The sequence below is a fragment of the Schistocerca americana genome, chromosome 1 (assembly GCF_021461395.2).
Source record: "Schistocerca americana isolate TAMUIC-IGC-003095 chromosome 1, iqSchAmer2.1, whole genome shotgun sequence".
In the NCBI taxonomy this organism is placed as follows: Eukaryota; Metazoa; Arthropoda; class Insecta; order Orthoptera; family Acrididae; genus Schistocerca; species Schistocerca americana.
Genome location: NC_060119.1, coordinates 452579697 through 452599108, shown reverse-complemented (window position 1 = coordinate 452599108; position 19412 = coordinate 452579697). Strand labels below are relative to the sequence as shown.

The 19412-nt window shown below is 43.8% G+C and overlaps 1 non-coding gene across 1 annotated transcript; it reads left to right on the top strand.

The window, feature by feature from the left end:
• The first annotated feature begins 2072 nt into the window (after positions 1 to 2072).
• On the top strand, positions 2073 to 2146 carry Trnas-cga. Its single transcript has one exon. It is a non-coding gene; the product is annotated as a tRNA-Ser (tRNA).
• Positions 2147 to 19412: the final 17266 nt, after the last annotated feature.

Below are 19412 nucleotides of genomic sequence, written 5' to 3'. Positions count from 1 at the left end.
GCCTTGTCAGATGTCCCAATTTCAGTTGGTAAGAGGTGATGGTAGGATACCAGTGTTGTGCAGACGCCATAAAGCCATGGACCCAATCTGCAAGCATAGCACTGTGTAAGCTGGTGGTGGCTCTATAATGGTGTGGACTGTGTTTACAATGTAATGGGCTTGGTCCTCTGGTAAAAATGAACCGATCATTGACTGGAAATGGTTGTGTTCAGCTACTGGGAGGTCATTTCCAGCCATTAATGGACTTCTTGCATCCAAATATGGATGGATCACAAGGAGCCATGTCACTGGGCCACAACTATTCGCGGTGAAGAACATTGCAGACAGTTCGGGTGAAAGGTCTGGCCACCCACATGGCTCGACATGAATCCCATCGAACGTTTATGGTACATAAGCGCGAGGTCAGTTCGTGCACAAAATCCTGCACCGGCAACACTTTTGCAATTATGGACTGCTATAGAGGCAGCATCGCTCAATATTTCTGCAGAGGACTTCCAACGAGTTTTTGAGTCCATGACACGGCGAGTTGCTACACTACGCCAAACGAAAAGAGGTCCGACACGATATTGGGACGCATACCATGCCTTATGTCACCTCAGTGTAAATTACATACGGACACTGCCCGTTCGCCAGCGTGCGGCGTGCATACTGACAAGGCAATCCTCAAATGTGAGGCGGAACTCTATAAAAAGTAAACAAGAAGTAACACAATTGCTTATTAAAAATACAGAGCTGTTGGCGTCCGGTGCTTAGGCGCTTCGCTGTCGGTGGGGCGGCCGACGCTGCCATGCGCCATCAGGCTGCTGAAGCCGCGACTCTGCCTGCTGGACTGTTGATGTCTGTGCGCCGCCGACACGCAGCTTTGAGTTAGGGTGAGGCGAGCTTCGCCGCCCGGAGTCAACACAGCACCATCGAGAAACCGCATCAGGCAACTGTGTGAGTTCCTGTTAAATAAAGTATGATGTTGATTTGGTTACACTTCTGAGTCCTCGCTGTGGGGGAACTGATACAACGCACGCTCCAATCAACGTCGTGAGAGGCAGTAGCGTCAGTGTCCAATTGACTATTCTGGTCCCGTAATTACTTTATGACTGGTTGAGTTGGAACGAAGTAGCTGCTGATATTCGAAACACTTTTGGTTCAGTTACTCAACTAAAACAAAACTAAAATCTAAGTCCATGTTAAAATGTACAATTATGAACATATAAAAATATAAATCGACTGTAGGAAAACCACTAAATTATGAAATTTTCAAGATCTCATGTTTTCACAGAAAAACACATAGAAATAAACGCCATCGAGGAACATTTTCTTAAGTTGATATTCAGATGTTGCTCAAATACAGCATAATAAACTAAAACCAGTTCCATCACACATTTAATTACTGCGGAATATTCTCGATGATGCTTTTAATAAACGGATGTAATTCACTTTATTCATGGTCAATCGAAATTTTTGCGTCCTGTTTTAATTTTATAACGTAGTATCAGTTGTTGAGGACTGCAAAGCGCAGAGATGAAAAGATGAAAAATATTAGTACCACAACGTAGTCTAATCGGAAGACGTCATGTAGACTGGACCTCCAGAAATTATCCAGAACGAGATTTTCACTCTGCAGCGGAGTGTGCGCTGATATGAAACTTCCGCGCAGATTAAAACTGTGTGCCGGACCGAGACTCGTACTCGGGACCTTTGCCTTTCGCGGACAGGTGCTCTACCAACTGAGCTACCCAAACGCGACTCACGACCCGCCCTCACAGCTTCAATTCTGCCAGTACCTCGTCTTCTACCTTCCAAGCTACACAGAAGCTCTTCTGCAAACCTTGCAGAGCTAGCACTCCGGCACACAGTTTTATTCGGCCAGGAAGTTTCATATCAGCGCAAACTCCGCTGCAGAGTGAAAATCTCATTCTGGAAACATCCCCCAGGCTATGGCTAAGCCATGTCTCCGCAATATATTTTCATCCAGGAGTGCTAGTTCTGCAAGGTTCGCAGAAGAGCTTCTGTGAAGTGTGGAACGTAGGAGACGAGGTACTGGCAGAATTGAAGCTGTGAGGACGGGTCGTGAGTCGTGCTTGGGTAGCTCAGTTGGTAGAGCACTTGCCCTCGAAAGGCAAAGTCCCGAGTTCGAGTCTCGGCCCGGCACACAGTTTTAATCTGCGAGGAAGTTTAATCCAGAAATAATGGTTCGTAGCCGTTTGTTACCAGAGACTCAAAAGCAGTGCAACATTCGACTTCACCACCAACACATGACTACGCTGCAGAACACGTACCTCACCTACGTTTCTCTATGTTGATAATGATTCACAATGTTTGCATGCACCAAGCACTGAATTTAGAAATCCACTACTGTACAGGTATAGTATTGATGAGAAGCTGCTGGACACAGTATCTGCGGTAAAGTAACCATTCATAGCGGCCTTGAGTGACCACATGAAAGAAACAGTAGGAAGGGCCGATGGCAGACTGAGACGCATAGCAAGGACCTTTAGGAACTGTATCTCGTCCAGGAGAGAAATGTCTTATAAGCCGCTAGTTCCACCGATTCTTCAGTTTTGTTCATCAATACGGATTCCTTACCAGGTAGAACTGGTAGAAAGAGAAGATCTAAAAAAGAGCGGCCAATATTCATGGGATCACTTAGTCTGGGCGAGAGCATTATCGAAATGCTCAAAAAACTCCACTGGCAGTCGTTCCGTAGAGGCATTGTGCATCACCGAGAGGTTTACTATTGAAATTTCGAGAGACCACTTTCCAGGAAGTACCGAGCAACATATTATTTCTTCCCACATACTTTTCGCATAATGACCACAACTAGAAAAAGAGAGAAATATGGAGGCTCAGCGGCAACCATTCTTCCCACCCGCCACTTGCGAGTGGAACAGTTAGTGGTATCAGAAGTATCCGCCACCACACACCATTAGGCGGCTTGCGGAGTATGATTTAGACAGATGTAGATGTACCTGTGATGCATAACGGCAATAAAGATCTTAGTTTCATCTAAATGCAACAAGACTAATAATACGAAATCACCTGCAGTCCACTGAGAGAACAAACCATGGTTGCATAAGTTAGAAACTTTAAGATACATTTTAGGTCATTATACGTACCCAACTCTCATCACTTATACGTGTTCAATTTTTAATTCTGAACGTATTACAAGGCTGCTAACAGTCAACAGTGCCTCAAGACCGTAGCAGCGTTTTGTTATTGATACACAGTATTGATCAACTGCTGTAGAGTGCTGCTGTATTATACAAGAGAGTGCGAGAAATAGAGAGGAGAAGAAGGGGAAGGAGAAGGGGAAGAGGAGGCTCCCTGACGCGTAGCGTTTCTCATTATCTTTAGCTGGGTTCACATTCATGTAAGTTTTTTAAAAGTAGCCTTTGATTGTAAAAGTTGTTTGTTTATAAAACACATTATTACAATATCGTCCATGTGGCCATTATCAAGTACAGTGCTGCGAAACGTACTTCAAAGAATCTTCTTCTGTTTAGGCAGATACTTTGCTTGAATCAATTTGTTTTGATTTTTCGTCATAAAAATACAATGTAGACGAGTAGCTGTTTGATGATATTTTTGTAAACGATGATAACAATGTATGGATGTGTTGATGATACAAGGACCTCAAACAAGAGCAGTAAAAAAAATCCATTTGATATAGGTCACACGATAAATAAAATAAATTTAATGGTTGTTGATTCAACTAAATACATAGAAATTTCAGTTGCAAACAACCCAACTTAAATTGGAATCGTCACTTAGAAAATGTTCTGCAGAAGGTAAACCGAAGACTGTGTTTTTATTGCAATATACTCAGAAGTTACAACAAATCAGCTAGAGACACTAGACTTGTCCACCTCCATCCTGGAATATTGCTCCACGCTATGGGATTCTTGATGTGGAACGTTGAGGTACGTCGGCTCACTTGATGCTTGTGCAGCACCTGTTAGACCAGATTTCTTATTGTAGTTACTGAACACGTCACTGCCGTTTTGTTCTAAGGAAGTTTTCTTTGCCCAAAGTTTAGGCTGTATCCACACCTTCTACTTATTTAATCATTGCTATTTCCTTACATCAAGTACGTTTCTTGTTACGCTGGAGTTCAGGTTTTCTTGTAATAAAGTTGCGTTGACTTCTAACAAATATTTTAGTCCCTACAACCGCCAATTACTTCCCCTCAGCTTTTACAGAAAAAAAAGGTATTAGTACATTGTCTAGAAACAAAATTGAGGAGTGGGGCTGTGATGAAGTATGGAGCTACACGAATGTATAGTGTTCACTAATTGCGTTCGCTTCCACAATATTTTATTTAGTGTAATGATTTAACTTACCGGAACGTGGGGAACTGGCGATCAAGTGGTAACACAAAACCTGGTTAGAATCTGCAACGTATACGGGATACCATTGGAGTGTACAATAAGGTAATTCCTTGACAACATGTTATTTCAGAGACGATCACATCGCATGGTTTGCAACAAGTTGCTGTTGATTGCGGACTACAGAGCAAAAATAACGAACAAAGTGAAACATAAGGCACAAGATATGAATTCGATGAATCAACAACAGATTTCGAGAATGTGGCTCATTCTTGTGTTTTAATCACAAGATTACAATGTCAGTTTCAGTATAGAGGACACCGACTGGAGTTGAATTTTCTTGGTCACATATCGCAGATTAGTGGCAACACTGCAGAGAAAGCGACATGTGGACCGTCACAATACAGTTTCTTTTTATTAACCAAAACTGACTTATAGGGATTGTCTGACTTCATTCAAGGGTCAGGTATCACAAAAGGTTTTGCTTCTCTTACTTTGGAAACTTGTATATATTATTAAATATTTCGTTAAAATGAAGCAGTACACTTATATATTATTGCCGGTAGAGCCCATTTTACGACGCAGAGGGGCCACAGACGTCATAGTCTCTGTCGGTCCATTATGGCCAGGGGACGTCGGCTGGTACGTAATTTTCAATTCAATAAACTTTACCAACAGCCGTATACTTAAGGTTATTTTATTTTATTTCGAACGCAACCAGTTTTGAAAACTCATTTTGCCATCTAGAATCAACGAGCTTATCGTATACGCCAAAAAGCTGGATGTCGTGAATCCCAATCAACTGATTCATACGAAAGTGTGACATTAGTTTTCGCCACGGTCAGTTGTTGTCACGCTTTCGCATGAATCAGTTGCACAACAATTGGAATTCACGATGTCCAGTTTTATGGCGCTATACGATAAGCTCGTTGATTCAAAAACAGCGTGTGGAGCCTGAAGATGGCAAAATGAATTGCCGAAACTGGTTGCGTTCTAAATAAAATAGAATAACCTGAAGTACACGGCTGCTGGTAAAGTTTATTGAAATGAAAAGACAGACATCGTAGGTCGAGGTGGACTTTTTTTGCTTTTGTGGGGGTGGGAAATACACTACATAATCAGAAGTATCAGGACACTTATTGGTGTATTAGCAACTTTATGACGGCTTGAATTCTTGTTCTATTCGAAACAAGAGAAGGTAGTGGTGCTAGACGCTGTAATCCGAACTGTTCCTCTACTGTATTCAGTACACAATTCTGAAAACATATGCTTCCGCACTGAGCATTTTCTTACACAATTCTGAGAACATATGCTTCCGCACTGAGCATTTTCTCACGTACAATAAAGTGCCCGCACCCTAACCACGAAAAACACGCCACTACCACAACACAACCTCCTCTATATTTAACTGTATGCACTACACATGGCGGCACGTAACGTTCTCCAGTTATTTGCCAACCTCAAACAATTCCATTGCATTGCCACAGTTTACAGCGTAACTCATCTTTCCGAATCACTCTCTTCCAGCCTTCTACTGCGTCGCTACTTACACAACCTCAGCAATGACTGTAGAAATGTGTGGGAAATGTATGGCTTACGAGGAGCTGCTCTGTTTTGTACCATGTTGTTTCACCTCCCTACAACGAATCATTGAACTAGCTGGGCTTTGTAGCTCATGAGTGATTCCTTTTGCTTAAATCATGCGATTTTTTTGCAGTCACCTTTCGCAACGGTCGACGGTCTCTATCTGTGATCTTGGTTTAGCTGTTACCGTCTCTTCGCAACTTCACAGACACGTCAGCAACAGTCGACTTGGGCAGTTTTGGAAGGACTGGAATTTCTCTGATTCATATGTTCCTCGGATGACGTCCAATCACTTGTCCATCATCGAAGTAGCTGAGTTGCCCCGACGTACCCATTCCGCTGTAACTGCTTCTGTTACTGGCAACATACAACTGCCTGCCTCCTTTTATATTGGAGGATCCGCTTTTCGTGGCATCTAGTGCTGAATTCAACATTACGTATGCGTGGAGTCCTTAGATAGCGTATTATAGTGATCTAGCACAATATGCTTACGCACAGAGGTCAGATGAGGCGGGATATGAAAACAAATGGTGGTATCGTTGGAATTCCGCTGCCAGTAGTTCTGCAAAGCTGAATCATGCACATCTGGAGTACGTGCTCTGACTAAGCTAGGACCATGTTTCACTAAACGGTCATGATATTGTCGAATATCTGATGCAAAAAATCCAGTGACTTGACCTCTGCCTGAAAAGCATATGCTGGGAATTGTTGTCAAGAAATTTATTTGAGAACTCTTTTATTACAAGATGACAGCGTTACACTGTTATTATAGATGTCAGTTCAAAAGTTAAGACCTGTGAGACTACAAGTTAAAGTGCAAATCGTCGAAGATACGTCGTAGCCGAGCAAATCTCTGCGTCGATATAAACACTGCAGTTTACTCTTTAAACGTTCCTGGCGCGGCTCATTAGCGGCACAGAGTGTATCAACGCTTGACGGCGAATATCTCCAGCTACCGCCCCTGGTTTGCATGGAGAATGTTCGTCTACGAGGAGAAATTTTTATACAGCCAGTTATATGGGACAGAGACGTCAGCCGACATCGGCCTGAACAATGTCAAGTGAAAATATGACAGTTTGACAATCCTTGAAAGCAGTACAAATAACAATGAGTGACTGCTTTCTCAATGAGATTCCACTTGTCCATTAGTTCCGTAGCCAATTGTCATATTACAGCTCTATCTACTACTGTTTCGTCGGCCGGTGTGGTCGAGCGGTTCTAGTCGCTTCAGTCTGGTACCGGGCGACCGCTACGGTCGCAGGTTCGAGTCCTGCTTCGGCCATGGATGTGTGTGATGTCCTTAGGTTAGTTAGGTTTAAGTAGTTCTAAGTTCTAGGGGACTGATGACCTCAAATGTTAAGTCCCATAGTGCTCAGAGCCATTCTACCACTGTTTCACTTCAGTCATGGTTTAACAGTCACGTTTTTTATACTTGTGGCTGTTAGGTCCGTAAACTTGTACCCGTTCGTGCTGACTATGAAGGGCATTTTTTGCGTTGCATAGTATTAACTGACAATTTTCGCCATTACAGTTCACTGCAAGAAAACACAGTACTATTTTAAAAATAAGTTCATTTTCCAATACATCATTGACAACGTGGGAAGTGTAGGTTTTCTAGTTTTAGCGATGGCTGTTTGTCCGTTTGCGCGTTATGATACCTTTCTGACAATGCCCCAGCATGCAAGTCACAGAAATTAAAGTACAGCACAAAGCGATGTCTTATAACACAACCAATAATGCTACAATCCGGACGCTGTACGAACATACAATTTATCTTTGTATGGGTGACGAACTTCATGTGTTGACGACGTTATCGTGGAAGTTGCAAAGCTTTCGCTCGATAGCCAGGAATGTTGTTCAGTGTTGATATCGACGAAGCATACAGCACAATACAATATAATACAAAAAGGGACAAAAACACTTCATCGTTGTTGACTATGACATCTCAGTTGCACTAAAATCTTCCTCATAATTCGCTTTACTAATGCTGAACGTTCAGACAACATGCATGATCGGTCCTGGAATACACATTACAGCGTAGGATGTATCGGATAAACTAGTGACTTCTAGCTGAGCTTCGGATACATCTGATGATGGAATGTATGTCCCTAAATTGATCATGTATATTTCATAAATCATTGACATGAACAAAGTGGAAGTGAGGAAACTTGTCATATTTCACGTAATGAGACAAGTAATGGAGTGAGCAACATGGTCAGGTTTATACCAAAGCACAGGTTACTCGTAGTATTAACAGCTATTTGTCCACTGCTCCATTTACTTTTAATATTGTCTTAACAAAGAAACACGTTTAGTTGGGTATGCCATCATCATCAGGTGTATTATGATATTTTTACTTTGTGAGTTAATTGATGACAATCACACGTGTTGTCCGAAATGAAATTTTCACTCTGCAGTGGAGGATGCACTGATTTGTAACTTCCTGGCAGATTAAAACTGTATGCTGGCCCGAGACTCGAACTCGGGGCCTTTGCCTTTCTCCTACAAGTATTCTAACAACTTTTTAAATTTCATTCTGTTCGTTAATGGCTGTTGTATTTGTTCGGGGCAGAGAACCGAACCAGATGAGGTACCGTGCCGACAACCAACTGAGCTACCCAAGTACGACTCACGACCCGTCCTCACAGTTTTACTTGCGCCAGTACCTCGTCTCCTACCCCGTGCTTGGGTAGCTCAGCTGGTAGAGAACTTGCCTCAGAAAGGCAAAGGCCCCGGGCTCGAGTCTCAGTCCGGCACACAATTTTAATTTGCCAGGAAGTTTCACATGTGTTGTCTGTTTGGCAGACAGCACTGTGGTAGAGAGATTATGTCTTGCACTAATGGATAACCTTGAGCGTTATTTACAGCACTCAAAGGCGGAGAGACAGTATTCTACTAGGATATACTTTAAAATACTTTATTCAGCATTACTAGCTTCGTGTATGGCGAAATTTCAAGTACATCTATAACAGATGGTGATACATTGTCCTCGTCATGTGTCCAAGTCTATTATAAAGGAAAATAGGCCATTCCCAAAACTAGTGCTGAATAAAGTATTTTAAAATACTGCCCAGTAGAATGACGTTCTTCCTCAAATTTGTCGATGCTGTATCGTCTACCCAGAAGAAAATGAGCGCTGGAAGTTGTGTCGCTACTTAACGTTTATATATGGAGTTATAGTTGGTCTCTAAACAGCATCTCATACAAGCAAACCAGTTACGGCTTTGCCTCATGTCTGTTGCATCTTTCGTAGATGGTCTATGTATGGCTCTGTTTAAAAGGAGTAGCTCTATGTGGTCATTGGGTCGAGCTGCAATGTCTGCTTTCGTACCCCACAGCCAATGCGTTGTAAATAATAATCTGTAGGCGTGATCCTGCAGTCAGCTAGTTTATACACTGGCTGGCAGTTTCAATTAATAAAATACACATAAATAAAATAGAAAATATAAGTGAGTTATTTGATAAAAGTCTTCTGTCGTAACATATATAACTGATGGAGACGATAAAGATTTATGTTGAATAGTGTTTATTCAACAAAGTGAAGCTACAATAATCGGAGAGTGGTCATACGATAATTAAGTATAAAACAGTTAGAAAATATCCTGATTTATGCAGTGAAGTTATGTTGAGAGCTTTGCAAGAATGGTAGAAAAACCTCAAAACTAGTCATTATAGATACGTGAAAAATATGTCCATTTTGTGATTACAATACAGAAAATATTCAACAGATCAAAATAGTTCAGAGTTCAACACGACAATTCACAAATATGATACGATGAATAGTAACTCATACTCTGTCTGTTCTTAGTTCTGTAATGCGAATGGAAAAAGAGTTCTACATTGGAGCATGTTCAGACCTCTCAAATTATTAAGTCCCCTCAGAAGTTAGTGTGGTGGCAACTGATCACCTCCCAGTATCTATCATTGACACGAAAGAAAAATGCAGTGTATCACTGTTTTGCTTTCTCGAGAACGAATAAAAAAGTGTCCACAATCACTCCCTTGAGCTCTTCACTCAAAGAGACCCCGTCTCCATTTGACCCCTGTGGTCTTCTGCTACTGCCTCCGTTCCCATTGGTTTAAGGTCATCCCCAAAAAGAATACATCGTTCTTTAGTTCTGGATACATCATTTCACTCAACTTGACCACTTCCCTCACTAAACTAACATATCGCAACATTTCAGTATGATAAGACATTAGGGATTCACATTACATTCATTTGCTGTGTTATTGAGGAGAATACGATGTTCTGACAAAAATAACCAAAAAGAGATAAAAGGCGTAATAAATCAAAAATGTTCAAATGTCTGCTAAGGTCATCAGTCCCTAAGCTTACACACTACTTAATCTAAATTATCCTAAGGACAAACACACACACCCATGCCCTATGTTGTGTCTAGACAAGACAGCCTAGACACAATGAGAGGAAGCCGAAAGGCACGCGCTAAGCTAAATCTGGATGGCGTGAGGTCTGAAACAGGATACGTAATGAATACTATAAAGAAATGTACGTAGCTGCTGGAATACGTAACTTTAATCCATCCGTTTGGTAAATCTGGAGATTGTGGCGATACAAGTGAGACTCTTTAGATACATGCAATGTTACTAATGGCGCCTTGCTAGGTCGTAGCCATTGACTTGGCTGAAGGCTATTCTAACTATTGGCTCGGCTAATGAGCAGTGCTTCGTCCATGGTAGTCGCTAGCTACGTCGTCCGTACAACTGGGGCGAGTGCTAGTCCGTATCTCGAGACCTGCCTTGTGGTGGCGCTCGGTCTGCGATCCCTGACAGTGGCGACACGCGGGTCCGACATGTACTAGTGGACCGCGGCCGATTTAAAGCTACCACCTAGCAAGTGTGGTGTCTGGCGGTGACACCACACCCTAGGGAGGATTCGTACCTCTGCCGGTACCAGCCGCACAGCCCATGACTGCAGCGCCCTCAGACCGCTCGGCTAATCCCGCGAGACGTAATAAATCAGGGAATAAAATAAATACAGGTAAGTGGATTTAAGGGGTAGAGCTACTGTACAATGCTATCATCTGAGATATTGTTTGTTGAAATCTCATGAAGTGTTTAAAAGTTATTAATTCAAATATTTGTCCTGTAAATCTTTAAGGTGCGATCAAAAAGTTTCCGTTGGCAGTCAGGCAAAATCGTCGTGATCACTGAGGTAATCATTTCATCAACACACCGCGTTGAAGATACCCGTTTAGTAAACCACCGTTGTCTATTGCATGACGAAGTCGCAACTGTCTGCTGCACGTGCTCGTCCGACCGGAAGCGTCGACCTTTCATGACCTTCTTCAATGGACCGAAGGCGCGATAGTCGCATAGGAAGAGATGACGACTGTAGGGTGGATGCTCGAGCGTCCCTCACTAGTCCCTAAAGGGTGAGGTTGGCCCCCATGATAGACCAGCGTGTTGTCTCGAATCGCGACCAGCACGAAACTTGGCGCACCATTCCAGAAGTTTTCGACAGTCATGCAATTCCTTCGTTTTCCGATGGACAGCTAACGGTGTTTATCCGTCGACAGCCCAGGAACGACTAACAGTGTATTGGTTCTGTTTGGACACAGTTGGTAATAAAGTCGCCATAGTTCAAGTTTCCACAATTACGGCACACATTTGCCTACATGCTGGTGCTTATCTTTACGCCTGAAGAAACTACAAAAGTCCGGTCATAACCGCGAGTTCCTTGATTGATCTTGGAGGTAGCTGATCGGAAACATAACATATCAAACATTAGTTCGCTTCACTAGAAGAATAATGAGTGTGTTACTAACTGTCGATGTGGGCTTGTTTCTTAACGAAAATTATCTTAGACAGTTATTGTTCTTTACGTACTACGGTGGGCTTAAAGAGCAAATTACTTTTGTTCAAACTATGGTATAGCTTTCCTGCCGTTTATGCCAGCTAAGCTGGATAATAATCATTGACCGAAACTGCTAGTGAACTGAGCAAAATAAACGACAGCTGAACGTTTCTCCAGGAATTTAATGGTAAAAAGATTTACTTAACTTTATACAGTCAGATGCCACAGAAATAAGCTGAATATTTACAACTATCTTTTAACAGTAAAGCATCACTTGATACACATAATTCCAAACTCTTTCCTTGAAGTACAACATTTAGAAAAGTACTGTTCCACCTGAGACTTGAATATCACACTAGGTGATATCATTAGAGTTCACGAACTGTAGCAGAACAAATCTATGCTCGGCTTTGTCTACTTCTGTGTTGAGAGAGAAGGCGTGTCTCCTGCAACTCTTTCCATTCACCGTTGTGGACTGCCACTTTGGTATTGCATCGCGATCTTTGGATGATACTGTTTTATTTACTCGTATCAGAGTACTGTTACATTGCATATAGGCTGCAGCAATTCTCTCAGGCGGAAACTTCTTGATCGCCATTACTTCTTGATCGCCATTACACATAAAACGTATTGAAAAATCTATAATTTTGATTTAGTGACTTAGGCAATTTTGTATTATTGTCTTACATACGTAACGTGTTTACAAAGCTAATACCATAATGCACTCAAACAACGCAAAATTACCATAATTCAATTGACCATCGAAACTCAAGGTCGTGTTAAAATGAAGAGGAAGGATATTGAAGCAGTGTTCTAGGACTTGTATCTAATCAGTCGCAGCTCTTAAAAATCAGTGCGTTATGAACGGCATATTAGTTAATATTAAAGATCAATATTATTTCAATCTCAGTTTTTCATGACTGAAGGTCATAAAATAGACTGAGGCCGCAAAAACTGCATTTCAGGCACCTAAAATAGGCTCTTTCAGTAGCTCAATTCAAAATAAAGCCTAAAATAGACCGTAAAAAGTATTACGCAGAAAAACTAAATGTAATGTAAAATACACAGTGTTGACATATAAGCATATTATTATTGATTAGAAACGAGGAAAATGAAAAAATTCACAGTTGCGGAACACAGAAAAAAGACACTACTTTAATGTTCAACTTGACCCCAAACTTTTTAGTTTCTCCAAGATAAAAATACTATATAAGGCACAAAGCTATAAGCTGAAATACGCTTAATACGTAATTTAATAAATGCTCGATAAGTCAGTGAATTCAAACATTCAGATCATAGCTGACTTCAGAGTAAATAACTAAAATCTTTTGTAAGTTTTCAGAAAAAGACTAAGGCTATTGTCAGTCAGCATTAATTTACATGCCGATAAAGAATGTTTTGCATCAACGGGCGTGACGAAGGCGTCCTTTTGCTGTGGCACGTGTGTAACTGGGATGCTGCAATCAGGGGAGCTCGATTTTGCACTAAGTATGTGTGCTCCTGAGCGCAAGTCCTTCAGGCCGGTGTTCTTCTGCATAATCTTTCGCATTTTTGCCCGTACTTTTTGTCCCACTTCTCCGGCCGCAGTAGCCGAGCGGTTCTAGGCGCTACAGTCTGGAACCGCGCGACCGCTACGGTCGCAGGTTCGAATCCTGCCTCGGACATGGATGTGTGTGATGTCCTTAGGGTAGTTAGGTTTAAGTAGTTCTAAGTCCCATAGTGCTCAGAGCCATTTTTCTCCCACTTCATTTGATCCTTCATTTATTTTCTTTTAAACTTCCTTCAGTAAAGAAACAAAAATTAAAAATTGACAAGTGCTTTGCTTTCCTACAGTGAGAGTCCCTGTATAACCAAGGAGATAAATCAGGTTTTCTTACTGCAATGACTAGACAGCTTTAACTCTCCCCACGTAAGTTATTTTCTTCATCTGAGGTCAGTTCAAGGCCTATGATTATCTTTCTTCATGGGATCAGGCATTTGACCACCATTCTATAAGTTACAGATATTCCTCCCCTCTCCTCCCCGCCCCCTCTTTCCAAATATCACTTTCGATTCTTGTAAGCAATTCTTATCTTCTGAAAATACAAGAATTTTGTTACGATAAAGAAATAGGTACCTTTTCAGATTTTAAGCTATAATAGGCAAAAATAAGCTTTAACGTCGAAATAGACGGTTTTAGGCGCTACAAAATTGACAGTTTAGAGTTTAACTAGTCATGAAACATACACTCCTGGAAATGGAAAAAAGAACACATTGACACCGGTGTGTCAGACCCACCATACTTGCTCCGGACACTGCGAGAGGGCTGTACAAGCAATGATCACATGCACGGCACAGCGGACACACCAGGAACCGCGGTGTTGGCCGTCGAATGGCGCTAGCTGCGCAGCATTTGTGCACCGCCGCCGTCAGTGTCAGCCAGTTTGCCGTGGCGTACGGAGCTCCATCGCAGTCTTTAACACTGGCAGCATGCCGCGACAGCGTGGACGTGACCCGTATGTGCAGTTGACGGACTTTGAGCGAGGGCGTATAGTGGGCATGCGGGAGGCCGGGTGGACGTACCGCCGAATTGCTCAACACGTGGGGCGTGAGGTCTCCACAGTACATCGATGTTGTCGCCAGTGGTCGGCGGAAGGTGCACGTGCCCGTCGACCTGGGACCGGACCGCAGCGACGCACGGATGCACGCCAAGACCGTAGGATCCTAAGCAGTTCCGTAGGGGACCGCACCGCCACTTCCCAGCAAATTAGGGACACTGTTGCTCCTGGGGTATCGGCGAGGACCATTCGCAACCGTCTCCATGAAGCTAGGCTACGGTCCCGCACACCGTTAGGCCGTCTTCCGCTCACGCCCCAACATCGTGCAGCCCGCCTCCAGTGGTGTCGCGACAGGCGTGAATGGAGGGACGAATGGAGACGTGTCGTCTTCAGCGATGAGAGTCGCTTCTGCCTTGGTGCCAATGATGGTCGTATGCGTGTTTGGCGCCGTGCAGGTGAGCGCCACAATCAGGACTGCATACGACCGAGGCACACAGGGCCAACACCCGGCATCATGGTGTGGGGAGCGATCTCCTACACTGGCCGTACACCACTGGTGATCGTCGAGGGGACACTGAATAGTGCACGGTACATCCAAACCGTCATCGAACCCATCGTTCTACCATTCCTAGACCGGCAAGGGAACTTGCTGTTCCAACAGGACAATGCACGTCCGCATGTATCCCGTGCCACCCAACGTGCTCTAGAAGGTGTAAGTCAACTACCCTGGCCAGCAAGATCTCCGGATGTTTCCCCCATTGAGCATGTTTGGGACTGGATGAAGCGTCGTCTCACGCGGTCTGCACGTCCAGCACGAACGCTGGTCCAACTGAGGCGCCAGGTGGAAATGGCATGGCAAGCCGTTCCACAGGACTGCATCCAGCATCTCTACGATCGTCTCCATTGCTGCGAAAGGTGGATATACACTATACTAGTGCCGACATTGTGCATGCTCTGTTGCCTGTGTCTATGTGCCTGTGGTTCTGTCAGTGTGATCATGTGATGTATCTGACCCCAGGAATGTGTCAATAAAGTTTCCTCTTCCTGGGACAATGAATTCACGGTGTTCTTATTTCAATTTCCAGGAGTGTATAAGTGCAAATTTACATACAACTAGGAACTCATGAGAAGAATAGATTTTTACCAGTAGATCCACATCCGCATGTGGAAACTATACCTGCTAATGAAAATGTTCCAAGCACAACAGGGAGGCAGCCTAGGAGTCTTGTATTAACACAGCCTGCACATCTTGAACACTCAAAGCATCTGACTCGGCATGGGGCGGCGCTGACTGTAGGGAACGACGAGGCCAAATATTATCTACGAGTCGTCTCTAGCTGCGCGAATATATACTGTAATTACACTGCAGTAGCAGCGGTACCAGCACAGTAGACTCCAAGTCGATCTCCACCTCTAGGCTCTCCTCGCCGTCACCACCGTCGTCGCTGGCACTGCATATCTTCGCTAGAGGCCGTGCGCGCCAGCCTGCCGCGTCCTGGAAGCGAGGCTGCACCGCAAACAGCTCCCGCCGGATGAGATGTAAACATAATTCAGCGCGAGCGCCGACGCACGCCGCCATAAACCTATTAGGGAGAGCGTAAACGGCAGGCGGCGCGCATTGTGAGCGCACAGTGGCTGCGGGGGCGCAGCCTATTGTGCGCGGGCGACGCGCCTCATACCCCGTGTCACCGAGCGGGCCCGCATCTCTGTTTACAGATGGAGCGCCGCGCCGCGCCGCCTTCAGCTGCCGGCTGGCCACTCCCCATTGTCCTCCGCGTGCTCCGAGGCAGCAGCGCCAGAGAGCACGCCGCGTTCCGTCAGTCAACAACTGCGCCGTTTTGCTCTCAGTGCTTAGTGCGTTACAAGCCGTAGCAGGTTTGTCGAACAATCCCCAACACTACAGGCCTATATCTCTCACACCCGTCTGTTGTAGAATTTTGGAATGTGTTTAATGCTCACGTGTTCCGACATTTCTGGAAGCCGAAAATGTCCTCTGGGGTGATCATCAAAAATCGTTCAAAATTCAGCTCTTTCTGAACTCCGACGCCCAATCCATAGAGCAAATGTGCCAGTTTTATTACAAATTCCATCAGGCGTTAATTAGATGTGCTCATATCTTACTGTCTTTGCACCTCCTGCCCAATTCCACACGGTGGAACTCCATCGTGACTGTCACCAAAAAGTCTAGTGACCGCGAAAACTATGTATTTGATTGTAACATCGGGCGTTGTCGACTACTTTTACGTGTCACGTCTTCTCACTCGGCGACCCAATCCTAGCGGTAGTTAAGGTACCTGGGCTGTATTACGCCGACAATACTTTTATATAAATAATTATACAAATAATGCGTAATGTACATGCAAAATTTGATGGAAATCGCTCTAGACATCCCTGGGTTAAGCTTCTGTGTCATTCATTTTCACCTTCATTGTTATGGGTAGTGGTTCAGAAAACTTCACGAGCACGGACATAAGTTTCACCTTAATCGGATAAATGGTGCAAGAACGCATATGACGAACAAGTAAACATTCATTTCTATATATTCCATATAAATTATCAAGTGGGTAACGTCGGATGTTAGATATAGCGTTTGGAGGTTGATGCTGTTACACACAGAAAAGTCGCAACGCTATAAAATCGTAGCGAAATCCACGACGACAGGTAGAGGATCGACACTTGGTCCATCTACTGGCTACAAATAAAAATAAAAATAAAGAAAAGGCAAATACAATATATTGCGTAAATACGTATAACAACCCACTAAATGTATGATTACGCGTTGCAGAAGAATCACCGGAAACAGTCACTTCGCTACCATATCTAGAATTATGCATAGATTAAATGGTACCACATAAGTCACATTTAAGACAGATGCCAGACTGATATTTGCTTAAGAATCCTCAGAAAGTGTAGTCCACCCACATTGAAGGTAGCTTACAAAAATGCTCGTCTGACCAATACATGAATATTCAGCTTTAAAATGTTTGAATACTGCGCTTCAATCTGAGACACGTACCAATCGCATAAATGGAAGAAACAGAAAATATCCATAAGGAGTAGCGCGTTTTATTATGGGTGCGTGTGGTAAGCGTGAAACCGTCACAGCGATAATCAGTCAGCTCCAGTAACAAACGCTGTAAGACAGCCGTTTAGAATCTCGGGCCAGCCGCGGTGGCCGTGCGGTTCTAGGCGCTCCAGTCCGGAGCCGCGCTACTGCTACGGTCGCAGGTTCGAATCCTGCCTCGGGCATGAGTGTGTGTGATGTCCTTAGGTTAGTTAGGTATAAGTAGTTCTAAGTTCTAGGGGACTGATGACCACAGCAGTTGAGTCCCATAGTGCTCAGAGCCATTTCAACCATTTTTAGAATCTCGGTGAAGTTTATTATTAAAATTTGAGAACATACGTTCCTGGAAGATTCAACCAATATATGCTTCCTCCTACACATATCTCGCTAACAGGAATGGGAGTAGTGACAATAGTACACAATCTACCCTCCGCCACACACCATCACGTGGGTAGTGGAGTACAGTTGGAGATTTAGATGTAAAAATCTGTGAAAAGCAGAAGACGCAGAACGGAATTAGAGCGACTGATGTTTACTGTCCACAATGCAGCGATAGTTCGACTCTCAAGAAGCATTATTCACTGTTCGTCAAACCACCTTGTAGTGCTGTACCACTGTTATTTCACCACTTCTTCTTCCATTCGGTAATCATGCGTAGGAAGAGGGACTGTCTATAAACTTCCATTTAAGCTCAATTTCACCAGGTTTCTGATCTTACTCATTTCGCGAAACATGCGTGGGAGAACTCTTCTTTGATGGTTGGTTTTGTGGGGCGCTCAGCTGCGAGGTCATGAGCACCCGTAAAAATTTCCAATTTTTACACAGTAGAACTTTTTTATTTACACAGTCCAGTCTACCCACTGTCACGAATGATGATGATAATAAAATGATGAGGGCAACACGAACACCCCTATTGTGAGTAATATCGGGGCACCAACGTATAATCTCGCGAAACATCTAGCAGCGCAATTAAGCCCTTTAGTAGGAAAGTGTGAGCATCATATCCGTAACTCACAAGACTTTATTCGTCGGCTCAAGAACTTACGACTCGCACCATCAGATATACTCGTGAGTTTTGACGTAGTCTCACTTTTTACTCGAGCACCATTGCAGGAATCGTTGTTGCTCATTAGCGAGAAGCTTGATGGGGAACGTTTAGAGTTATTCCAACATGTGCTCACCTCGACATACTTTTTATATAATGGACAATACTTTGAACAGACTGACGGCGTCGCAAAGGGTATTCCCCTGTCTCCCATTGTGGCTAATCTTTTCATGGAAGACTTCGCGGAAAGAGCGCTCCAGACGTCGGATTTGAAACCTACGTGTTTTTGGCGATATGTGGACGACACCTTTGTTATCTGGCCTCACGGCATTGCATCGCTGAATGTTTTTCTTGGGCATCTTAACTCGCTTCATCCCAACATCAAGTTCACGATGGAGATGGAGAAAAACGGCGAACTTCCATTTCTGGACGTGTTGGTACGGAGAAAAGAAGATGGCACGTTAGGTCACTCAGTGTACCGTAAACCAACACATACGGACGTATACTTACAGGCCACCAGCTGTCACCATCCTTCGCAACGAAGTGGCGTACTGAGGACGTTGGTCCACAGAGCACGAGCCATATCAGACTCAGACAGCTTATCCAATGAGCTACTCCATCTGCGTACCATTTTCCAACAAAATGGATACTCCAAACGGGAGATTAGCCGTGCCTTACAACCAAAGTGGGTTACCCAAGGTGAGGAAGTGGAAGAAGGCGAAGAACAAAAGGGAATGGTCATCTTGCCATACATCGGCGATGTCTCTTCAAAAATAGGAAGACTATTGAAGAGGCATAAAGTTAAATGTGTTTTTCGTCCGCCGGCAAAACTCAGCCTTGGCCTAAGAAGACCCGGTGTTTACGAGATTCCTTGTAGCTGCGGCATGTCGTACATCGGACAAACTTGTCGCACTGTAGAAGAGAGATGCACTGAACACCGACGCTACACTCGTCTGGAGCAACCAGAAAAGTCTGCAGTGGCCGAGCATTGTCTCAGTACAGGCCATTCTATGAATTACCTACATAGAAAAATTCTCGCATCGACGAG